The sequence below is a fragment of the Furipterus horrens genome, unplaced genomic scaffold, assembly GCF_987537825.1.
Source record: "Furipterus horrens unplaced genomic scaffold, mFurHor1.1.pri manual_scaffold_4, whole genome shotgun sequence".
Taxonomy (NCBI): Eukaryota; Metazoa; Chordata; class Mammalia; order Chiroptera; family Furipteridae; genus Furipterus; species Furipterus horrens.
Window position 1 is genome coordinate 119,079,037 of NW_028327174.1, and position 25,864 is coordinate 119,104,900.

General features: G+C 48.9%; 1 protein-coding gene across 1 annotated transcript in view; it reads left to right on the forward strand.

Annotated features, from left to right (window-relative positions):
* LOC150012732 (semaphorin-4D-like) overlaps window positions 1-25,864 on the forward strand; it is a 94,989-nt gene that overhangs the window by 32,145 nt on the left and 36,980 nt on the right. Inside the window, exon 2 of the mRNA XM_090273978.1 lies at window positions 18,499-18,578. The gene's annotated coding sequence lies outside the window, so the exon portion shown is untranslated. The remainder of the gene's footprint in view (window positions 1-18,498; window positions 18,579-25,864) is intronic.

The following is a 25,864-nucleotide window of genomic DNA, read 5'->3' on the forward strand; positions in this document are numbered from 1 at the left end:
AAAGTCTGCCTGCCTGTCTCCCACAAGATAGGGCACTGGTGTGAGTCTGTGGTTGTGGAGCTGCCTGGCCTTTAACATCCTGAGGCTTCATCTAACCAAGTGTGCCACCTGTGTGCTGCCCCCTGCGGCAGGCCCCACGAGCATGAGGTGGGTGGCCCACCCATAGGGAGCATGCTTCATTTTCAGCAAGTGGCCGTCAGTGTCTTGCCGAGCTGAGAATGGGACAACTGTAGATGTAATTAAATGACACTGGAAAGGGCCTTAATTACTCCTGCATGTGTCAGGGGCCTGGCTGCAGCCCTGTGAAGCTGTCACCGGGACAGCCACCAGAACCACCCGCTGTGGGCACTGCTCTGACCAGTGATGAGTGGGCTGAGCTGCTAGTGTGTGAAGACTGGCATGGGGCACTGAAAGTTCATGATTCAGTGATGAAAAAACTACACACACGTGACTCTTTCCTTAATGCCTGTCTGTGCGAGGTGTTAGCCAAGCATCGTCCCAAGGCCTTTGGTCTAGCTTATTTTACAGGAGCAGCAGGTCCCTGGTGAGGAGGCCTGTGCACAGCAGTGTGTCCAAAAGCTGCTGTAACAGGACAGAGCTCAGGCACCATCCAGACACCAAAGGGCCATTCCTGGGTCAGTCCCATGTGACAGACCCCCATGGGCATCTGCTGAAGATGGGGCTTCAAGGGGCCAGGACCCAGGCAGGTAGAAGGCTGCTGCCCAGGACCTCTGTCCATAACAGTTACTCAACTCTGACTTTGTTGGGCCCATTTATGGACCTGCACTGCTCCTGCATCAAAGCACACGTGGTAATACCAGGCGTCGTGTGCAGCTGGTCTGTGCTCTGCGCCTGTGCTGTCCAGTGCTGTGGCTGTCGCCACCATGAATGGAGCGGCCCACATGTGGCTGGTCAGCGCCGAGCGGCACAGCGCTGCAAGTGTAAATGCTGAGTGCGTAGGAGGCCGGGGCAGACTTGGGACTGTGGAACAGCTCATTCATGACTCTGTTACTTATGTGTTGGAGTGATGGTGTGTTGGATTTGTATTGCGTTAAATAAAATACATCATTAAGACTTGACCTTTGCTTTTACTCTCTGAACGTGACTTCTGTCGTCGTCGGCAGCCGTCCGTCTCGAGAGACGATGGTGTAGCTTCTTAAGAGTCTATCTGCACCGCCGAGAATGGTTGTGCAGTCCAACTCAGGAGTGACACGGTATCTGTCTCCTCCCGTGTTGAATCGACATCTTGCGATGACGCTGGAGTGTCCTCTCCAGTGAAGCTGAAGCTACAGAGCCTGGGCAGGGTGATATGGAGGGTCTGCTGTTGCCCATGCAGCAGACCCCCCCTCTCTTCGCAGCTGAAGGATCCAAGGGAAAGACGGAGTCGATACAGCTTGGCTTCAGGTGCGCCGCAGGAGTTGCCGGTGTTGACTACAACGTCAAACCGCCTTAGGGACTCCGGCTCCGGATTTTCTGTCGGGGTTTACTCCCTTAGCCTTTCCCCTGAAGAGGTATGCCGCAAGGCAGCGGAGGTTTTTTGGAGTCAGAGTTTTCCTTCTCTGATGTGCCCTGACTGGAAGATCGAACCAGCGACACTTAGCTCGCAGGCCGACGCTCAATCCACTGAGCTAAACCAGCCAGGGCCTCGTGACTTCTGTGAGCATCTGGAATCATGCATGGGGCTCGTAAGTGTGGCTCACCCTGTGCTTCTGTTGTGAAAGCACAGACCTGGATGGTTCTTTGGTGGCCTCTGCATTTGAGCTCCCCCTTCCCTCAAGGTCCAGCCATTGGGTTGGGAAGCACTAATTGGTGACAGACATCAGGTTTTGAGAGTACCTTCAAACCTGCTGTTTAAGTGCTATTGCTTTTTGCACTTCCACAGACTCTGCTGTGGTGAGTGTGCCCATACCTGAACAGCTCCCCATTCTCTAGGTGTCTGTCTCCCCATTTTTTATACATAAAGAGACCTGCAATGCGTCTGCAGCTTGACTTTCCACTTCACCTGTGCCCTGCACATGGTGGTGGTAAGCAGAGCCTGCTTGTCCGCATGCTTTGATGAAGCGCTGCCTTGTCCCATGGGAGGACGCACCACCCATTAACCGTGTGCTGCTCAGTGTGCAGTCACCTCCTCTGGGGTCCTGCTGCTGGTGCAGCTGTGGGGCACATGCAGAGTCCTGGGAAGACACACGCAGGCGTTCCCACATCTGGTCAGCTATTTATAGAGCACAAAGGCCTGTTTTTCTCTGAAAAGAGTGGGCATGTGGCGATGCTGTCATACACCCGGGTGAAGCTAGTGAAACAGGCCTTTCATTAAGTGACTTTCTGGTGCACCCAGCTTGTTTTCATCCCTGTGCATAGGCCGCAGGTTTCAGATCTGCCCTGCTGCTGTTTGCATGCACGGAGCCTGGTCGGAGCTGTGGCCCCAGTGCGGCCCTGGCTCTCCCAACACTGGGGGAGGGACAGGTTTCTCCAGGCCCATCTCTCCAATGTACTGAACTCCCTCCCTGCACCTGGCACGCTCTAGGGCCTGGGTGACAGACTGCCAATGGGATCAGTAGGTCAGATAGAAGGAGTGAGGTGTGATGGGTGCAAAGGAGAAAACTCAGGTGGAGAAGGGGCAGCAGGAGGCCCTGCTGCGAAGCTCCTGCTGCGAAGGGGTAGCTGATTGAGGAAAGACAGGAGCTGGCCTGAGTTTGGAGAGGAGTGTTCCGGGTAGTGGGTACGGCAGGTGCAAAGGCCCTGAGATGGAGTATGCCTTGGGTCTTGGGAGCCCAGGATTTGGAGAGGACTGCAGGCCTCTGGGGAGGATGAACCGTGGAAGTGGTGCAGGGAGATCTGTTAAAAGGCTGCGAGGTGATCCTGGAGAGGGAGAGGTGATACAGGCCTGTGTAGCAGTGCGGGTGGGGGGATGGTCTGATTGGGCGTTTATTGGGAGATGGAGCCCAGGGGCCTTGCTGCCATGTTGAATCTGAAATGGAGTGAGGGTCGAGGATACCGCCTAGGTTTTGGCCAAGCACCTGGAAAGATGGAGGGCCCACATGCAGACCAGGTCCCCCCGAGCTATCTAGGAGGCATTTACCCTTGGAATGTGAGCAGTGAGGCCTGAGTACACATGAATTGTGGCAGGGAGGAGGCACAGGAGTTGGGGAGACACTTGAGGACCAGCCCCAGGGTGGGTCCCTGCTGTAGTCTCCCAGAGGGCTGGGCCCCTTGCCTGGGAACAGACCTCACTAATATATCCATTAGATGACTGAGGCTGGCTGTGCAGGACAGAGAGTGGGCCCAACCCTCGGGAAGCCTCCATCAAAGTTGGAGGAACAAGGACAAAGATATGCAAGGGTTGGGGGATGAAGTTCCCAGTGATGCCAGGCTGCACCGAGGTGAAGTGGCCTTTGACAGGTGGGAGCCTCAGACAGGTGGATATGTGGGAAGGAGAGGATGTAGCGGCATTCAGGGACATGAGTCTTGGGGGGTGCACCCCATTAAGCCCTGTGGAGTGCTCTGACTGGCTGGGTGCTAAGGCAGCTGGAGGCAGGGGTCTGACTGTGGGTGAGGCAGAGCTCACTCATGCTGGGATGTAGCGAAGCTTTGGGGAGGACTTGGCCCAGCGTGGTGTGGGGCATAGGAAGTGGGTTCAGGAAGGCGGCGCCTCCCTCCTCCATTACGAGACTCATAAGGATGCTCTTCATGCCTTCATTCACCTCCTTTTGCTGCCTCCTTGGAAGGCTTGGTGACCCAGGGTCAGGGATGCCCCTACACCTTTGAGTCAATGCTGTGGTCAGAAAAGTTTGCCCACTGTCCTCATTAAAATCTGAGAGGTCCAGTTGTGTTCATGGAGACAAGATCATGTGTCCTGTCATCTTGGCCGCATTGGGGAGGGAGCTGGTCACCAGCCAGGCAGTGCTCCATAATGAACGTGGACCTGCTCCCCTTGGAACCTCTCCCTCAGGTTCCAGGATTGTTTTTTTGGTCCCTGGTAGGAAAGGGAAGAATAGACGTAAAGAAAGCAGGTTCCAGCCTCTGGCAGCTCTGAGTGTCACCTTATCTAGAAATAGGGTCTTTGCGGAAGAGAGTCAGTTAAGAATCCTAAGATGGGGAGGCGATCCTGGGTTTTCTGTGAGCCATAAATGCCACTACAAGTGCCCCCATGAGAGGGAGGGAAGAGGAGATGAGGAGGACAGGAGGAGACGCTGATGTGAAGACAAGTAGAGGTTCGAGTGATGTGGGTGTGCGTGATGGCTGAGTTTGTATGTCAGCTTGACTGGAGCACAGGGTGCCCAAATACCTGGTCAAACATGACTCTGGGTGTGTCTGTGAGGGTGTTCCTGGATGAGATTACCATTGAATCTTTAGACTGAGTAAGCAGATTCCCTCCCCAGTGTGGGAGGGCCTAAGTAGAGTGGAAAAGTAGAGGAAAGGAGAATCCCCTCTCTGTCCAGCTGCCTTTGAGCTGGTACGTTGGTCCTCTCCTGCCTTCAGTGAGCTGGAATTTATACCATTAGCTCCCCTGGGTCTCAGCTTGCTGACTGCAGATTTCAAGGCTTGTCAGCCTCTGTGATCATGTGATTTGACTCATTATAATAAATTGTTCTCTTCTATTTCTCTGGGGATCCTCATTGATACAGTGGCCAATAACCAAGGACTGCCAGCAGCCACCAGAAGCTGGAAGAGGCAGGAAGGATTCACCTCCGGAGCCTGTGGAGGGAGTGGGCCCTGGTAACACCTTGATTTCAGGCCAGTGAAACTGATTTCAGACTTTTGACTTTTGACTTCCAGAACTGTGAGAGAATAGACTTCCGTTCTAAGCTACCTGTTTGTGGTTGTTAGAGCTGCCACAGGAAAAAAACACGGCTAGTATGAACAGTGCTACCGGAAATACCCTGGTCACATACATGAGGCCATTATTTAGTTCATGTCACTGCTGGGCCTGGGTGTGTGCTTGTTTGTTTTATAGCTCTTGCCAGATCAGTTTTTGAAAAGATGTAATAGCTCGTCTTTTCGTATGTGAGCCCAGCCTGCTCCCCCAGCAGTGGGTGTGTCTTTCCACTTTGTCTCCGGGGAGGGCACCTTTGTTACTTGACGTGTGTCTCTCTGAGTCCTCGTGAGCTTAGGATCTTTGCTTGAAGTTCCTGAGAGGTTTGCATTCCTTCATCTGTGACTTGCCTATGATGTTCTTTGCCCATGTTCCTCTCAGAATGTCTTTCCCTCTCTCACCCTCTTGTAGTGGCTGTTTGTTACAGAAATTAATGGTTCTCTTATGCATTAAAAATATCTATTCCCAATTCTGTTGTTTGCTACTTACTTTTAATTAATGTGTCATTTGCCATCAAGGTTAAATCACTTTACATTTGAATATATCTCTCTCTATGACTTCTAGGTACCTGTATTTGTTAGGAAGATGACCCAGCTCTCTCTGGATCCCCTGGCTGACATGTTACTGTTTTGTATACTTGAATTCAGCTCTTGAGCATGTCTAGAATGCTTTTGCGTAATATGGAATAAGATGTTTGAAGGAGGGAAGTCCAATTAGATTTCCTTCCAGGGTGTCAGCACTAACTATTCAGTAATCCATTCCTTTGATCAGTGAGTTGAACTTCAACTCTGTGGTGTCTTATGGTCTCGTATAAACTAGTTCTTCTCAGGGGCTTCTCCCTTCCATCCCACTGGCTTGTCTTCCATGTGCTCACGTCACATAAGTAGCAGCTGTGTAGTGGAGCTGGTGAGGGGGCCTCCCCAATTGTGCTCTGTGTTGCCCCATGGGTGTTACAGGAGCATTCCTGCACATGCACTCATGATTCCATGTACATGTTCACATGTTTCTCATAGCTCTGGGCAGAGGATGATTTGGGTGGACACATAATGGCTGTCCTGCCTTTGGCAGTGGGGAGGAAGGTAGGGTGGATGTCGAGGGAGAACGAGGTGAAACAGGATGCAGAGACCATCATGCTGTGTAAAATTATCCTTCTGCACACAGAATTTTAAACGATTATTAAACAAGTAAAATACTCATATCCAAGGAATAAGGCACTGAGCAGAGAGCAAGTTTATCATTGGGGAGTGAAAGGGTAACACATTATACCAGCTCCGGGACATGGCATGGCGTGGGTTTCTTTGGGCATGGGTGTTCTTATTCTGTGCATGGTGAGGCATGAAATATATGGCGGGGTACATGTACCCTTGGCACGTGCAAATGTTGCTATTCCAGGTTCCCTGTGTCTGACTTTGGCTACCCTCAGGAACTCACGCCTTGGCACTGACTCAAATTCGCTAGGTGTCTACAAGTGCACTCTCTGTCCATCAGGTGCCTTCTGTGTCCCTCAGGTGCCCTCTGTGACTGACTTCCCGATGTGCTGCCCAAGTGGGACTGGCCACACCCATGCTGGGACCCTGGGGAGGTCAGGGCTTACCCTCTTGGGGCCCTGATCCTGCCCACCCTGCAAGTGGAAGAGTACCTGGATGTTCACACACTCAGCCCCACCCAGGCCTGACGACTAGCAGACTCACATACGGAAGCCAGCCTCAGCAGGGGTGGGTGTGGGGTTGGGTGGAACATTTATATGCATTGCAGGCCTGGGGCTGTCCAGTCACTCTGTGTCCTGAGCAAGTCCTCCTTTGGCAGCTACTGGTGGCCCAGCCTGCTTCACAGGTGGCAGTCACGGACAGGTATGGTCTAGGATGCACCTCGCAGAGCAGGCTCATTTGTCTCACAGACACCTGTGTGACTGAAGTTTCTGCAGGAACAACCAGACTTGGCACATCTGCTCCGAGGTCGGGGGAAGGTGAACCAGGAGCCCCCCTTTGAGAGGAGGATGGGAAGCTGGCCCCACGGGGAGAAGGCAGGAGGACAGGGAACAGTCGGTGCTGGTGTAGGACTGGCGTCTGCCCTCTCTCCAATGTGTTTTTGTGGGTGTCTCTCGCCATCTAGACATGGGGAGTGGCCGTGTGTCAGGACTGTCCTTGAGGGTGCCGACAGTGCCCGGCACACTGTCGATGGGGGTTTGGGAACCAGGCACTACGACCGACTCTGTGCCCAGTGGTGTGGTCTTTTTCTTCCTGGGCAAGGGCTGCAGGGACTATGACGCCTACATGTGTATGGACAGGAGAGCTCAACAGGGTGGGGGCAGGGGTGTACTGATTGTTTGCTTACTGTGGTACCTGCTGAAAGGCAACTCGTTTCTTTCTGAATTTTACCCTGCACTCCATATTTTCAGATGGCAGAGGAGGTGACTGGCGAGGCAGGCCCTTCCCCTTCTTGCCAAGAAAAGCTGACTCCTCTCAGGCCCTGCGGGCACCTGGCTGTCTTGTAATTTCTCCTGTGCTTTACACCCAGCACAGGAGGCTCAGAGCTCCTTGCAGAGAGCCGTTTGTACCTCAGACTGAAATCGAAGGCGCTCCTTTCCCGTCAGTGTCACTGTGGGTGGGCACTGCACGACTCTGGCCTCTGTCCCACCCACTGGGACCCAGGCCACATGAGGGAGGTGAACCAAATTGAGGACCAAAGGCTGTGGCCAGCAGGTGGGGGAAGGATACATGGTCACTGTGATGCCCTGGCCAGGTCTGGGCCTGTGGTAATATAGCAGCCTGCCGGCCTCGCTTGTGACAGTCTCCATGTCATAACCCACATGATTCAGCCGTGTGCACACAGAGCCGTGTGTCCAGTGGGATAAGAGTCATGTAAACACAGCTGTGGGACTGTAGGAGGCACTGCCTGTCCCCCCATACCCACCTACTCCCCGCCCTCCCGAGTCACAGCTTCCCCTCTGGCCAGCCCCCTTTGTCCTATCAGTGGATCTTGGTGTGATGTTGCTGATCGGAGGCCACAGTTTAATGGGGTTTTAGTGCGGATCCAGTGAGGAAAGCCAGAAGCGGAAAGCATCGGACTGCCCTGGAAGTTGAAATGGCGAGAGGAATCCAGGGATCTCTCTCTGTGAGAAGGAAGCAGCCACCATCACAGTGGGTGAAGGGGCTTCACATTCTGGACCCTACAGCCCTGAGGAGGAGCACCCAGGGCTAGGGGGTTGGTGCCTCTTCACCTTCTCTTGCTTCCAGGCTCCCCTTCCCATGGCCAGGGCATCATGACACAGCAGGGCCATAGGCACTGTGGCCAAACTCAGGGTCAGCCCTCTGATGTCAGCACTCCAGCCACGTTGCTCTCTGAGCTGTGTCCCCAGTGTACAAGGCTGTCTCCCCTCAGGGCCTTTGGGTTCTCTGCCTCAGAAACTTATGTTTCCCCCAATAGGACGATGGCCCACACACCACACAGGCCCTCTGGGCACCCCTTCCAAGTGGCATGTTCATCAAGCAGACGCCCTGAGATCCTCCTTTCTCCTAGGAGATCAGGAGCACTTACCTAGAGGGACCTGAGCTGCATATGAAGGGTGGGGAGGACGCCCTGGGTGGCTGATGTGTGGAAGGAGCCCAAGCAGAGGTCAGGGCCAAGGGGTTCTGTGGGGCCAAGAATGGTGATGCCTGGGGTGGGTGTAGGTGAGGGGTCAGGGATGCACAGGAGAGATGCCGCATGTCCCGGCGCAGGTGGCGGGTGCTGAGCCACTGATGTGCTGCTGTGTGTCTGCACTGCCCTTGGTGAAACTGAAGGCAGGTGCCTGCGTCTGGTGCCTTTCCTCACGCCAGCCGTGGTGTGCCCTTGGTGGCTGTGCCCCGACAGCACAGTTGTACATGCATTCTTGGGCTAGTTTGGGTGGATTAATACTTAAAATTCATACTAAGATGTGGTGAACTCTAATTGAACATGGGTGATTGGTTTTTCATTTGACCAAAATTTTTACAGTGGATTTTTTGGTAACTTTTTAAAAAGGGAACGTACACTACCTGCAGTACCTGCAGTACCTGCAAATAGGTTTTTAAAAATAGGCACTTCTCCCGCCTTCCTCCGTGAATCCAGCCGACCCTTGGAGGCAGTTAGGCCCAAGGCTCTGGTGGGCTGAGGTGAACTTCAGATCTGTCTGTTGAGCTTATGCTGTGCCTGGAGCATTTTCAGACAGAAGTGGGATCAGAGTTTGTATCACGTAACTGCATGGTGAAGGCTGCTGTATGAAACCATAGCTTCTCCTGGGCACCTTGTTTTTGTGATACTTTTAATCACAGAAGAAATATATTTCCCCAAGTGTAAGTGTTTCTTTTAACATTATTGCTGCTTTAGAAAACTGCCATCAGAGCTAATTATTTCACGGGCAATTTGCAGACCAGAGTGGTTTCACTCTCAGTAGCTAGATCTTAAAGATAAAGAGGACTCAAAAAACCCTGTTCTTTAAAACAGATATTCATATGTAGCAAATCTATGAAAATATCCTACTATTGTAAAACATACTACAGACTTCACAAAAGTTTTTAAATACAGTATGAGGCAAAAGTAGATTTACAGTTATTCGTATGAAAAATAATGATAACTAATAAATAATAATATAAGGATAAACACTGTGTTTCGTGTACTCACAACTGTAAACCTACTTTTGCTCCACTCTGTACATAAATTACAGCTGAACAAGGTGGGGGTTAGGGGCACCAACCACCCACGCAGTTGAAAATCCACATATAACTTATGTCAGTCCTCTGATTCCCAACTGTGGATCAAAAATATATACATATAATTCTAGCCAAAGAATATAAAGAATACTTGAGTTCATTTCCTCAAATGTCTTTAAAGCCAGAAACATTCTTTGTTTGACAGAATAAGGTGTTTTTATAATGCCAGTTTGCTAGGACAAGCTTTGAATTTACAATGGGGTGGATTAATATTTTCTCTAATTTCACACACAGTCACCTGGTTCCCTGGTCAAACATTGTCCAGCACACCTTTCTGGAATTGTGACAAGGCCCTAGGAAGCTCTGAGAGTTGTCCTCAAGCCAGGCTGGGTGTGACATGCTCACTGAGCCACGTTAGCACTGGCCGTGGCCACCAGGCATGTCCTGCCTCTCACCTCTGAGCCAGATGCGTAGGGCGTTGCCACCAGAGGCTCCGTAAGGGAGAAGGAGATGGGAGAGGTCGCTGGGACAGATGCCTGGGATCAGGCGGCCTGTCCTTGAGGGGTCTGCATCATTGCTCCTTCTTGTCACATCTGTGTCTCTCGACGAGTGGCCTGGTCCCGTGGTCTCTGGATTATGAGAAACCATCCTGTTGGATGGGGGTAAGGTCAGCCATGCTGGCAGCCTCCTGGCACTGCTTATTTCAGTGGGTGGATGGACTGGAGCCTTTGTTTCTGGTTTAGGGGATTTTAGACTTGGGTTCTGGGACCCACACAAGTTTTTGTCCTGCTAGGGTAGTATCTGCCATCAGATAGATGTAGCCAGTCCCTGTCTTGCTATGGACCAAGAGTCATACTCACTGTGTTGTAACAGTTATGTGTGCCCACACAGGTCACAGTCCTGCTTTCTGCAGCACTGGACACATCACCACTCTGTTCTGGTGACTGTCGTGAACTGAGGTGGGCACTAGGATCCTGTCACGATGGCACACATGGGTGGGTGTCCATTGTCACTGAGCACTTTTGTGTTTCAGATCTATGCCCTCCCCTCACATGGCAGCAGTGAGAGCTGCCACAATGCTGCAGGCTGCGGGGAAGGGGTGCACGCAGGTTGCAGGCCAGGATCTTGCAGACTGAACCTGTGGAGTTGAGATCTGGACAAGCCTCCCTGACCACTGCCCAACTCCTCATGTTTGTTCACTACCAGGTGTGGGCCCTAGCATCCCCATGCTGTGTCTCCTCCCAGGCCCTGCAGTTTTTCAGGGACACCCAGTGCACCCGGCCCACCCCTCACAGACACCATGCGATGTTCCCTGGGTGTGGCCCACTGGTGGGAGAACAGTGGGAAGCCGGGAAAAAAGAGGTGCCTTTACCAATACCTGATTCCCATATTGGTTTCACCCCACCAGCTGTGCTGGGAGCTGCTCTGTGGGGAAGCACTTTGGTCCCATCACCTCCTCACTCACCCTCTGCCAAAGGACAAACAGGCACCTCAACTCTCCCCCTTTTCAAGGTTGGACACTGCCACTCAGAGGAGCTGATTGGCTTGCTCGGGGCCCTGCGGGAGAGCCAGGGAAAAGGGCAGCTTGCCCGTCTCCTCCCTAGAGCCTTGAGGCCTGTAGAGACCTCTGTGACTGGTCTGCATGATCCTTGAGCACTGAGGGGCCATGGCATTGGCAGGACCCTTTCTCCTCTCTACAAGGCTCTGAGGTGCCTTTCTTCTGGGGACAGGAGCTCCTTCTCCCTTCCTCAGCCTGGCTGGGCCCTGCCCTGCTCCCCTGAATGAGTCCACATAGGACAATAGTCAGGCCCACATCTTGCACAGCCTGCCATTCAATGAGACAAAAATGGGGCCAGCCTGTCCCATGGCCCAAGGGGAGGCTCACTGCAGGCCTTGTCGCACTCTGAACGGAGCCTTGTTGTGGCCAAGTAGGCCCAGCTGCCTAAGTCCTATCTCCAAAGCCCCACCCAGACTGCATTCTGGAGCCCCCCAGATGTCAGGATAGACACCCGAGGCAGCAGAGGTCCCCATGAGGATGGGCTGTCCATGCCAGACTGGTCTGTGCTGGGCACCATCCTCCCTGTGGCCAGCGTGGATGTTGCAGAGGTGAGGCCACTGGGCCTGGCAGCAGGGTTTGTTGCCAGAGGCCCAGCATTTCTTCCTGTTTCTTTTTTCTTTACAGATGGTATGATGTGTTACTTTTTACTAGAAAAATCCAAGAGGACCTACAAACTAGTAGGCCCAGGATGTATAAAAGTCAGAGTGTGATTTTTTGTTTTGAGTGCTTGATGTGTGTGATCTCATTTAATCCCCTGAATAACTGGGGTCATGTATGATCAGCCCCATTTTACTGATGAGGACTCTGAGCACCTAGCACATTATGAAAGAATAATGAGTTTCCTTGTTATTCACATGGATGGACTTTCATTTTCCCAGTTCTCAGGGCTCAGCTGAGTAGGGTTGAGTGAGTAAGCCAGCAGGCATCCTCTTACCCTCTGCCCAGAAATGACCTGTCTGAACGGCCAGCCGCCTTCCTCAAGGATGAGAGGAGTCTCTCTGAGAAGTTTGTTTGTTCGTGCAGTTGGTTAGCAAGCATCCAGGGTGAGGCTGTGACTCTGGGCACACACTCCCCTGGCCTGGGCTGCTCCTGGGTCCTTCCCCTGGGAAGCTGATCCAGATTCCCCTGTACACCTCTATGGACAGGGGGCTGGGAGTGTTGGCTGCCTCCTTTCTCGTTTGGATTGCTTCCATCTCTTGGTTTCTCCATGTCACATGGAAGGAAGCAGGTGGAGGCAGCGGGCACTGACTAGCCTGTCACCAGTATAGTGGCCATGAGGGGATGCTAAGGCCAGGCCTTCCAGGAGCTGGTGGCCAGGAGAGCAGGTGTGGGTGAGATCTTTGAGACTGGCTCAAGGCCCCAATGGGTCCACATAAAGAAGCAGGTGTGGGTGCCGGCCACAGTCTCCTTTGAAACATAGTTCTGGTTGTGAGGAGCATGCCAGAGACTGTGTCCACTGTAGCCCACGTGTGTGAAAGTTGGAGAACTGAGGCGAGCGCTATTCCTGGAAAATAGTGCTGGGGGGCAAAGAGAGCAAACAATAATCCAGAAACTCCACAATGCCTACTTGCAAGCCACCACCAGTGTCTGGGGCCACATAAAAAGAAACAGTTGCAGGAAAGTGTTGAGCTGTGGACTGGGGCTCTGAATGAGTGTGCTTGTGGTCCTTCCAGAATTGGGGTAAAATTTGCATCTGAATGACTAATCTAATCAAGATTGCCATGGAATGTTCTGGTTTCCTTGTCATTTTCCAGTTTCAGTTAGCAGTCATTTGCATTTTTATTCAACTAGCATTCTTAAAATTAATACTACCTTATGATTTCCTTTATCCTTACCTTTCCTAGCTGTGGAGGTCTGTGTTGGCCCCTCCCACAGCACCTCCTGGAGGGTTCGCAGCAGCCTGCACTTTCTCCACCATGCCCCCTCCTGACAGATCGGCTCTCAGCTCTCAGCCAGCTAACATTAGTCCTCAGTAGCAGACAGGTTTTGTTTGGACTTTCCAGGATTTAAAATTATATATTAATTACTTCCCAGCATTGAGGAATTGAGAGACTACCTAAAAAAACTATTTTTTTTTCTAGAAAAAATTAGCAGTTGTGCCCACACTGAGCCACATCACTGAGTGGCAGTTGGGTTCTGCTAGGGGTTTGCAGGATGCAGAATAGTGACTCCTAAAGAAGTCCCCGTTTTAATCTCTGGAACCTTCAAATATGTTACTGTACATGGTAAAGGAACTTGGCACCTGTGATCAAGGATCTCGAGATGAGGAGATGATCTGGATTATCTGGCTGTCTACAAGAGACCCTCCTCAAAACGAAAGATTTACACAGACTGAAAGTGAAGGGATGGAAAAAATATGTCAACAAACAGACATGAAAAAAGCTGGGGTAGCAATACTTGTATCAGACAAAATAGATTTCACAGCAAAGGCCATAAAAAGAGATAAAGAAGGACATTTCATAATGCTTACGAAAACAGTCCATCAAGAAGATATAACCATTGGAAACATATATGGCCCCACATAGGAGCATCGAAATATATAATGAAAATCTTGAAGGACTTCAAGAAGGCTATCGATGACAACACACTGATAGTAGGGGATTTTAACACCCCATTGACAACATGGACAGATCTTCCAAGCAAAGAAACAACAAGGAAATTGTGGCATTAAACAACACTCTATAGATTAAATGACCTTAATTGATATATACAGAACCTTTCACCCCAAAGAAGCAAAATACACATTCTTTTTCCAAATGCACATGGAACGTTTTCAAAGATAGACCATGTGGTAGTACACAAAACAAGCCGCAACACATTCCAGAAAATCGAAATCATATCAAGAATCTTTTCAGATAACAGCGGCTTGAAAATAGAAATCAAGCTCAAGAAAAAACCCAAAATCATTCAAATTCATGGAGACTGAATAACATGCTATTAAACAATGGATGGGTTAACAATGAGATTAAGGAAGAAATCAAAAACTTTATGGAAACAAATGATAATGAACACTCAACAGCCCAAAACCTATGGGACATAGTGAAGGGAGTCCTGAGAGGGACATTCATAGCAATACAGGCCTATCTAAAGAAGATAGAAGAATCTCAAATAAACAACATAACTCTATATCTACAAGAACTAGAGAAACAATAACAAAGTCCATAGTGAGTAAAAGGAAGGAAATAAGCAAGATCTGAGCAGAATTAAATGACATAGAGGCTAAATGAACAATTCAAAGGATCAATAAATCCAGGAGCTGGTTCTTTGAAAAGATAAACAGAATTGACAAGCCTTTTGCCAGGTTCATTAAGAGAAAAAGAGAGGACCCAAATAAATAAAAGTAGAAATGGAAGAGAAGAAGTCACAATCAATATCACAGAAATACAAAGGATTGTAAGAAATTACTACAAACAACTATATGACAAGAAATTTGACAACCTGGGTGAAAGGGACAATTTTCTGGAAACATATAATCTTCCAAAACTGAATCAAGAAGAAGCAAAAATCCTGAATAGACTGATAACAACAAGTGAAATTGAATCACTAACAAAAACACTCCTGGACACTAAAGCCCTGGACCAGATGGCTTCACAGGTGAATTTTACTGAACATTTAGGGAAGAACCAACTCCTATCCTTCTCAGACTATTCCAAAAAATCCAAGAAGAGGGAAGACTCCCAAGTCCTTTCTATGAGGCCAGCATTATCCTAGTACCAAAACCAGGTCAAGACACAATGAAGAGAGAAAACTATAGCCCAATATCACTGATGAACATAGATGTTAAAATCCTCAACAAAATACCGGAAAACCAGATCCAGCAATACATTAAAAAGATCACACACCATGATCAGGTGGGATCTAGGATGCAAGGATGGGATAATATTTTCAAATCAACAAACATAATTCGTCATATAAACAAAATGAAAGAAAAAAGTTATGATATCAATAGACGCTGAAAAACATTTGATAAAATACAGCACCCATTTATGATAAAAACTGTCAGCAAAGTGGGAATAAAGGGAGAATACCTCAATATAATAAAGGCTATATATGAGAAACCTGCAACCAACATCATACACAATGGGCAAAAACTGACAGCTTTGCCCATAAGATGAGGAACAAAGACAAGGATGTTTACTCTCCCCACTTCCATTCAACATCGTTTTGGAAGTTCTAGTCACAGCAATCAGAAAATAAAAAGAAATAAACGTCATCCAAATTGGAAAGGAGGTAGTAAAACTCATTATTTGCAGACAAATAGTGTACATAGAATATCCTACAGACTCCACGTAAAAACTACTAGACCTAATAAGTAAATTTGGAAAAATAGCAGGGTGCAAAGCCAATAGTCAGAAATCGAAGGCAATTCTGTACACCAACAATAAAATATCAGAAACAGAAACTAGGAAAAAAATCTCCTTTACTGTAGCAACAAGAAAAATAAAAGTACTAAGGAATAAACTTAAACAAGGAAGTAAAAGACCCATGCTCAGAAAACTACAGAGCACTGAAGAAAGAAGTTAAGGAAGATACAAATAAATGGAAGCATATACCATGCTCGTGGATGGGAAGACTTAACATCATTAAAATGACCATACTACCCAAGAAAATTTATAGATTCAATGCAATCCTTATTAAAGTACCAATGACATATTTCACAGAGCTATAATACTTCAAAAATTTATATGAAACCAAAAATAACCCCAAATAGCCTCAGTAATCCTGAAAAAGAAAAAGTAGGAGGAATCACAATACCTGATATCAAACTATGTTACAAGACTACATTAATCAAAACAGTCTGTTACTGGCATAAGAACAAATAGATCAAATGGAACAGAATAGAGAGTCCAGAAATAAGCCCAGGTCTCTATGGTAAATTATCATTTGACAAAGGGGTCAGGAGTATAAAACGGAGTGAAAATAACCTCTTCAACAAATGGTGTTGGGGGAAATGGAAAGGGACATGCAAAAAAAAATGAAACTAGACCACCAACTTACACCATATACCAGAATAAGCTCAAGATGGATCAAAGACTTAACTGTGTTGTATTAAATATAGTCGAAGACGCAGCAGTAATTCCAGCAGAGAGAATGAGTCGGTTGGAGGGCTGTCGCACACTCTGGCAGGTCAGCAATGAGCAGCGCAAAGACTTCTCCTTTTATTGAGTTTTACAAGTATACTAAAAATAGAAATCAATAGGGAGAGCAAGGAATGAGCTCACAGGCACATTCCAATATTGATTACAATATACAATTCCTTACTTGGGATTACAACAAAAGGAGGTTAATATATAACCTATAAAGAATGTTTTCTGACAAACAAAACTATATATCATCTATAGATTCAAAAACAGGAATTCAATCATCTATTCTTTTAAGACTGTGGGAATGGTTACACTGTTCCTTAAACATTAACAGAAAGCTCGCAAGGTTAAGCACTACCTGTACTCGACTTTGGTTTCCTTGTCAACATCAGGGAGGATGGAGTACTCAGCAAAATTTCTTTTAAGTCACAGAATGTCTTGAAACCCTGAGGCCTGATCAGTCAAAGACTGTCGGCGCCAGCGAGTCCAGCTCGCCAGCTCGGGTCATAGAACACCTGGACCGAGAGGCATGAGAATATGCCTCAGTTTAGGAACCTTGATTTCCAGCATCAGACTGTAAGCAGTGACACCATAAAAGTCCTAGAGGAAAACATAGGCAGGAAATTTTCAGATATTCCATGCAGCAGTATTTTCACTGATTTATCTCCTAGGGCAAGGGAAATAAAGGAAAGAATAAGTAAATGGGACTACATCAAACTAAAGAGTTTCTGCTCAGCTAAAGAAAACATCAGCAAGATGAAAAGGGAACCAACTGTATGGAAAAATGCATTTGCCAACGATACCTTGGACAAGGGTGAGATCTCCAAAACTATAAAGAACTTCTACAACTCAACACCAGGAAGACAGACAATCCAATTAAAGAGTTGACAAAGGACCTGAACAGACACTTCTCCAAGTAAGACATACAGAGGGCCCATAGGCATATGAAAGGATGCTCAACATCACTAGCCATCAGAGAGATGCAAATAAAAACCACAATGAGATACCACTTCACACCAGTCAGAACTTCCATCATAAGCAAATCAACAAACAACAAGTGCTGGCGAGGATGTGAAGAAAAGGGTACCCTAGTGCAGTGTTGGCAGGAATGCAGACTGGTGCAGCCACTATGGAAAACAACATGGAATTTCCTCAAAAAACTAAAAATGGGAACTACTTTTTGATCCAGCAGTTCCACTGCTGGGATTATACCCAAAGAATCCTGAAACACCAATTCAAAAGAACCTATGCACCTCTGTGTTCATAGCAGCGCTATTTATAATAGCCAAGTGCTGGAAACAGCCTAAGTGCCCATCTTTGGAAGAGTGTATCAAAAAACTGTGGCATATTTGCACAATGGAATACTAAGCAGCAGAAAGGAAGAAGGAACTCCTACATTTCACAACAGCATGGATGGAACCAGAGAGAATTATGTTGAGTGAAATAAGCCAGGTGGCAAATGACAAATACCATGTGATGTCACCTAATACAGGAACCTAATGAACAAAACAAGCAAATGAGCGAAATACAACCAGTGGCATGTGAACGAGGGACAGAATGACAGTGCCCAGGGGGAGCGGGGAGGGGAGAAGAGGAGAATGAAGAGGAAGTGGCTAGTCCAGGAACTAGTATAAAATTGACCCATGGACCTGAACAACAGGGTGGGGATTGACTGGGGGGGTGGGGGTCGGGACAGTGAAGAGCAACGGGAAGATTGGGACAACTGTAATGGAACAACAATAAAATAAATAAACAAATGACAGATTAACAAGAGAAAGAGCATACAGATTTTAATATGGTTAAGTGCACAGGGACAGCACAGAAAAAGAAATAAAAACCTAAAATCTTGAGACTGATACATCATTTTTAACAAAGGGCGAGAAATCATGAAGTGACTGGACAAAGGGAAGGGGGTTTGGCTTCAGGGGCAGTAAATTATGGGAAGGTGACTAGGAGAGCTGGTTTAAAAAGTATTTGTGTAGTAGACTCACCTCTGGGAGTCTATGAAACACCTTTACAAAGGGAAACTACAGCCTGCTTTTAAGCAGATGGGGGGATGGCAGGGATCTATTTCTGTATCTCATTTCCTGCAGCTCAAAATAACCCTTATGCCAAAGTGGCCTGTTGGGGTTGGCATGTTCTGATCCTCTTCAGTGGCTTTGAAGGTAGAGGAAGGAGACCAGGAATGCAGGTGGCCTCTGGACAGTGGGAAATTCAAGGAAACAGATTCTCCCCTAGAGCTTCCTGAAGGAGCACAGCCAGCTCTTAGATTTTAGCCCAGTGCATCCCATGTTGGTCTTCCGGCCTCCGGGGCTGTTCAGATAATACATTTGTGTTGTTTTCAGTCACTAAGCTTGTTATAATGTTTTACAGCAGCCATAGAACATCAACGCAGGTGCCTGAAGATGCGGTCTTGTGCTTAGAGGAGCTTCACAACCACTTACAGAGACAAGGTAAATGTGACCATACTGAGCATGTGCTTTGCATGTCTGCTATACCTGTGCATGTGTGCAGTGTGTGTGTGCGTACTGTGTTTGTGTGGTGTGGTGTGCTCATGTGCACACATGTGATGTGCCTGTGTGTGATGTGTGCATGTGGGGGGGTGTGCACGTGTGTGGTGTGTTTGTGAGTGCATGTGTGCTGGGTTTGCACATGATTGCTTTTGCATGTGGTTTGTGTGATGTGTGTAAGTGATCATGTGTATATGTGTGTAAAATCCTTTGTATCTGCACCTGTTAGCCTAGTGTCATGATCCTCTCGGGAGTGGATCAGCAGGTGGTTTGTTGTAAGCTCTAAGGAGGGTGTTTTCCAGCTCTTGCCTGGGAGGCAGGTCGGGAATCCCAGGCAGGGACATAGGCCCAGGAAGCTGTGGGGAGATCTGGTAGAAATGGACCAGCCCCATTGTTCCCTGAGGTCCTTCAGTCATCTGAGGAGGAATTGAATTCATCATCTTAACCCCGGCACCATACCCCCTTGTGGGAAGGAACTGTCCCTGGGAAGTAAAAGAACTGTAGAGGGGAGGGCTGAGCTGTGAGCTGTGGGGAACTCATGGGCAGGGATCAGCAGGGAACATGGAGGGTGGCCTAGATGTGCTCAGCAGTGGGTGCTAGGCAAGGGAGCAGACTATCCTGGCCCTCATTCTGCCTCAGCCCTGGGAACATGGGTGGAGCCCACCCCAGTGGGGACAGGACCTGTGCACAGAACACCTCGGTGGCTGCAGTCTTAGGGGTGCAGTTGGTATGGTTTGGGATGTGAGACTTGTGGGCTTTGCACTTCCTGGTTCACCTGTTGTGGGATGCACTGCTCAACCCCATCTGTCTTTCTCTTCATCTGTTACTTTTATTGTCGTTAGGGAAGAATGCTGGAGGGGCGTGTCCTAGTGTTGTAGGGCCTCGCTAAGGCAGTCTGATTTTGTCCCTCAGAGCCTGGCTGTCCAGTGCTTCTGGAGGGTCCCTGCTGGCTCCTCGGGCACAAGAAGCACCCTCTCAGAGCAGCATGAGGAGCCACCCGCTGTGCACTGACACACTTTGCTGGCACTACTGATTCTGTTTGGTTTGCACAGAGCCCGAGGGCAGTTTGCTCCTCGGTCCTGTGTGGCCGTCCTTCAGGGCTGAACTTTGGGGCCAGGTCTGCCTTGCATGGGTGGGCACAGCATGGGCCTCAGTTGTCCCATGGAGGGATAGAGAAACCGAGGCACAGCAGAAGCTGTGCCTGCACCTGGCTGTTGGGGTTGGCTGTGCACCAGTCCCTCTCGCTCTATGAACAATAATGACTTCATCTCTTCAGAGGCTCATACCCCAGGCACTTAAACACTTGGTAATCCAGTGGCACTACATCTAAGACTGGGGAGGGCTGTGAGGTTTATTCTCCAAGAGACAGCGTCTTGTTAACTAAATGTTTCAGAGTTAAATCAATGAAATGGTTCCTGATCGAATGTAGTCGGGTGACTGGCAGCCATGGACGCTGCTCTCGCTGTCCCTACCATGGGCCTCACTCCCCAGGTGCTGGAGGTGATGAGGGGGATGGGGATGAGAGACCAAGGCCATGGACAAGCATTAGGGAGGGCAGTGCAGTTCCCCAGGTGTATCTGCTGCTTTGACAGGGAACGCCTCTCCTGGCCTTGGCTTTCATAGGTTGTCTCTGTGCAATCGACAACCCTACCCTCCAGCCCTCCGTGGTCTTCTTAGTCCTTCTGCTTCAAATAAGGGTGTTACGTTGCTGCATGAGTCAGTGTTCATACCAGCAACACCTGTGCTCAGGTGCCTGTGGGTGAGTAGGTACCATCCTGCAGGGTGACATTGTTTAGGACAGGATGTGAGAGTCAGAGAGTGAGACCAGAGCTGTTGGATGTGCAAAGACCGGTGGATTCATCAAGTGCCCAGGAAAAGCTCCTCCCCTCTCTGATCAGTTTCTTTGGAGAAAGTCCTTGTAGAAAAAGCACAGTGTGAAACTTGACAGGGGTGGTTTGTTATGGCTGCAACTCTTTGCAGGGTTTGACAGCTACTGGACTAGCGAGTTAAAGATTCTTCATGGCTCAAGACACCCTGTGGTTGATTTTAGTAACATTATTAATATTGGCACTTACTAAGTGGTGTTTGAAACAACCTACATTTCCTTTACAAAAAGCATGTGTCCAACTAAAAAGGGTCCCCAAATGTGGAAAAATGGAGCCCTTTCCTCTGGCTGGTGCTGTCCCAGGACCCACTTATGGGGTCTCCGCTGTTCTGTCTCTGAATCCTTTCCTCATGTCCCCAACCACTGGAAGCAGGTGCCCAGTGTGCCCAATGTGGTGAGTGTGCCTGAGGCCCGTCCCTGGCCAGCACCTGGCATAACCCTGCCTCATGCAGAGTAAGGCATCTTGACTCTGTGCTGTTGCACACGGGAGCTGAGTTGTTCTGGGCCGTGATGAGTCCTCTGCTGGGACAGGTGGGTGTGGAGAGGGTAGCCTAACTTATCATGCTATAAAAACATCCTAGAACCTCTTTTAGGTTTTCCAATTGATTTGGGTTCCTGTGAATAGTGAGGATTGATGTTCCTGGCTGGAACTGAGGAGACCACTCTGCCTCCATTCCTAACCTGCCCCTGAGCAGTGATCCCCAGAAGGGGGGGGTACCTCCTTGGGGATGACCAGCCAGAGCCCCTCAGCGGGAGTTCTCTTACCTGGAAGATAACCTGGTGATGGTGATGCCCAAGCTGCTGCTTTTCCATGTCTCACACCTTCTGAATCATCTGGAAAGTGACAAAGGACTCCAGACAGGGACATCCCCGCCCCCCGCCCCTCCTCCCCCTGCCATAGGATAGAAGGACAGGCCTCCGAAGGGCCCTGGGAATATTATGCCCGGCTCTGGGAGCAGGTTTCAGGTTAATAGGATGGGGGTCTAGCTAGCAGAGGCTTGTGGAATGTGGGTAGACTATCCCCATGTGGTGGCTCCAGAGCCAGTCCCTGGAATCTGGGTGTTCGGTGACTTCGAATAGCTATGACTCGACTTCCCTTTATGCTCGGGGCTAAAGCAGAAGCTACTCCCAGGCACTTCCTGCCTTGTTGAGGGATACAGGCATTTGTTTTCCAATGACACACCCTCCTGAAACTGACCTTCCCTACAGCTTTTGCACCACCTTGGGGTCAGACACGCTGAGGCCCCTTGGAGCCAGGTTGACATCATTTTAGGTCGTCCACTCTCCTGTCAGTCTCAGACCCCAGGAAGGAACCACAGCAGCTTGACCTGGAAACATCTGGAAGGGGATGGAGCCTCGAGGGCAGATTGATTGGCAGAGTGACTAACTCAGGTAGCATCCCCTCAGGGGGCCTCGGTGGTGGTGCTTCTGTGGGGATGCACTTCTGCTGGTAATGTGAAGAGTAGGAATGGGTGAAGTTATGGCCATTAACATGCATGTAGACAGTTGGACAGGATGCATCTTAGCAGCAGAGACAACCCTGGTGCTTCCCAGGTCAGGAAAATCTGGGACTTTTCCAGGACTCAGATGGGGCCTGGCAGTGTTTGCTTCTTTCTCCTCTTTGCTCCATGTGGAGTTGTCTCTCTGACCCATTCTGAGTGCTGCTGGGAAGCCAGTCCACTTGCCCACAATGACCACTCAGTCCTCTGTTGATGGATGTGGGTGGTGTGGTTTGACCATGATTCAGAGGCAGCACAGTCTTGGCTGCAAGGTGCTCAGCTGATACCAGGGGGCTGAGCTGCTATTCCTGGAGGTCACTGTGGAGGCTGCGGATGCTGCTGAATCAGAATAGAAGACTTGTGTGGACAGTATGTGCACAAAACAGTAAATAGTCAGAAGTCTGATATCATACTGAGGTGGCAGTTGGTGTCCTGAGGTGACGGACTGGTGTCCGTTCTTTCGGTCTTGCCAGGAGGGAGGTGACCTGCGGCCTTCATGACACATTTGCCAGAATGTGTGGATTGTCTAATGGCCACGACCCAGGGGAGGCCAGGGTAAAAGGAGAGGCTTTGTGTTGGCCCAGGCTGTGCCAACCGGAGTTGGATGACAACCTGTGCTTGAGCTACCCTGACTAACTCTGCTGTGTAGTTATAGGAAATTACTAGAGATGAAGGCAAAGAGAATGGTATTTTGTGGTTTTAAGACTTAAAAAACATCTTGTCTCAGGCCTGGGCTTGTCAAGGCCCGTCCCTCCTGCTGAAGTGGAGAGGAGACCGCCTCATCCCTCTGCAGCTGGGCTGGGTCTTGGGGCCAAGCACAGGGCAGGAAGAGTCTGGTCCCCTGATGACACCGCAGCTGCTCTCCCCCAGCCTCCAGCTGTGGGTACTTGGAGGGCTGTGAGCCCCTGGGGATGCAGGATGCTGCCACAGGCAGCCCAGAGTCCAGTCCTGAGCCAGGCCCAGATTCCAGATCGTTCTGGGCAGACTCTGTGATGCCTTAGCCACCTGGCAAATGGCAAAGAGAAGAAGTAGCCACCGTTTCTGAAGTGCCTCCTGTGGGAGCAGGAACCCCTCATTTCTGCCTTGAGTTCTTGCAGAAGGAAGGGTGGGGCTGCTGTTAGGGCACCAGCAGCATCAGCTGGAAGCACAACTGGAGAAAGAACTTTGTGGAGAGTGATTTCTAGCCCTGCTCACTGTGACATGCCACATCCACAGTGCCACAGACCATTCCAGAGCACGGATGACCTGCAGGTGATTACAAGACCCTGGAGGAAGCATTGCAGCTGTGGCCACAGCTCTAGACTGGTTCCTGTATTCTGTGAGTCTCTTTCTACTAGACAGCAGTTCCTAACGCCTGTCTCACCAGGAGTGCCTAAGAAAACCCACTTCCTCCCCTCCTGTACTTGTTTCTGTTAGGATGTGGCCTGTGTGGCCATAAGATTCTGCCTAGACCTTTTTCTGCACTGGGGAGTTTCCCATCTTTATCATGAGAGTATAGGGCCATTTTGTGTGGCTGTGTTACCATTTTATTTAAGTCCACTCCTATAGTGCGTGTGTGTGTGTGCGTTTTATAAGGCCTCATCCACACAGCTTTGTCCCCAGTTGTGGGCTGCATTGTAGCCTCTCCCAGGGAAATAGCTGGGAGAGGTAGAGAGACTGAGAAAGGTGGAGGGGCTGAGGGAGTGGCTGGAGATGTAGAGTAGCTGAGAGAGGTGGAGAGGCTGAGGGAGTAGCAGGAAAGGTTGAGTAGCTGAGGGAATGGAGGGGCAGAGAGGTGGAGGGGCTAAGGGAGTAGCAGGAAAGGTTGAGTAGCTGAGAGAGGAGAAGTAAAGGGGCAGTGACCTGTTCTAGGTCACATAGCTGGGAAGGGGTAGCACCAGACCTGAATGAACCTGGGCAGGTTGGCCTCAGAGCCCACAGCTGGTCAGGACACTTTCCTGCCTCCCCTGTTAGGAGGAGAATAAATACAAACTGAATTAAAGCATCAAAATGACTTGAAACAAGTATAAAAATTGTTTTTGCTACATGACTTAATTATGTTTTATAGCAGGCAATGTATGTCTATGCCTTTTTAAAAATAATTCAACTGGCCCTGGCTGCTGTGGCTCAGTGGGTTGAGCGTCAGCCTGCAAACCAAGTGTCACTTGTTCAATTCCCAGTCAGGACACAGGACTAGGTTGCACGCCAGGTCCCCAGTTGGGGGCACGAGTGAGAGGCAACCGCACATTGATGTTTCTCTCCCTCTCTTTCTCCTTTCCCCTCTCTCTAAAAACAGATAAATAAAATAAAATAAAATAAAAGTAACCCTGTTAAAAATTCAATAAAATAAATTGAAAAAAAATAGCTTAATTAACTGGAAAAACTTGGAAGAAGGTAGGATGAACAACATATGAGGGGAATCCCAAGAAAAAAAGAATTTATTTGTAAAAGATTGTGTATTTATCTCATATGTTTGAACTTCATTCACCTTCAAAGTACTCTCCATCTGATGCAATACAACTATCAAGATGTTTTTTCCACCAGTCACAACAGTTTTTGACCTTGCTGGTTTTGATGCCTTTTAAGTGCTTCTGCCATTCTCTATTTCACCTCTTCCACATTGGCAAAATGTTTCCCTTTGAGGACTTTTTTCATCTGGGGACACACAAAAAAAGTTGCTCAGGGCAAAATCAGGTGAATAGGGAGGGTGGGGTATGGGCGTTATGCCATTTTTGGTCAAAAACTGCTGAACACTCAGCGCAGTGTGGGCAGGTGTGCACGTAAATCACCCATCATGAAATGGTCAAACACATTGAAAAGAGTCTTCAAAAATTTTTCACTGAAGCCAAAAGCAGCCTCTCATAACAACGCCAGCTGGAATACTGGTACAGATGGGTTCCTAGAACAAGCACCTAGCAGTGGAAGCCTGTACTGCAAGGGGCCCACTCTCCAGAGATAATTTTGGGGTTTTGGGGGGTCCCCTTCATAGAACAGGCCCCAGCACCCTGTCAGCCCTGTAGGGTCCCCTTTTGTTTCGGGGATCAGGTTTGCTTTCTTCTCCTGTATTCCTGCTTTTCGATCAAGGAGCAGATTTCAGGGGAATTGGGTTCTTTAAATGCTTGTGGTGTTTGATCTCAGAAGATGCATCTCTCCAAAAAGAGTGACTCCTAGAATCTGTCAGTGAGGAGAGATGCACAGGGTCTCCCAGAGTCTGTGGACTCCATGCTGCTGTGGTGGCCCGCCCGTTCAGCCCCTCAGTTGCCCTCTGAAAGCAGTGGCGCCATGCAGCTGGGCAGGCCTATCCCCATCACTTGAGGACTTGGCTCATTTAAAAGTTGTTTCTGCCTGAAGGAGCAATTATGATGTGTGCAACTCTCGCTTTGACTGGATTACCAGCATTGTGAAGTGGTCAAGTTGGGAGCAGAAGTCTTTTTCTAACCTAATGAATTTCTAAGGAGAAAAGAAAATTCAGGGGAAGTGAAAGAATAAAACAAGTCCCTGATCTGTCGAAGATGCCTATGACACCACCTGTGACCTTGAACAGACTTTAAATATTAGTTACTTAAACCCTAAGGAATATTAGCTTCAATATGGCCTTAGTTAGCTTTGCTCTTTGGCCCATATTTTATTAGTAGTTCCAAGACTTTATCTTTCATTTTATGAGATAACTTTTGGCGTGCATAAGGAATCTCTTTTCTAGTTTCCTAATGGGTTTCTTTTCAGTCCCCCCTGTAAGTCATGGAAATTGTGTAGAATAAATCCCAGTAGAAGGAAGCAAACCTGTCAATGTGATGAGTCAGAGTCTTGAGCCTGTTTCCTGCTCCCCAAGGACAGAGCCTTATAACCATCTCACGATATCTGTAATG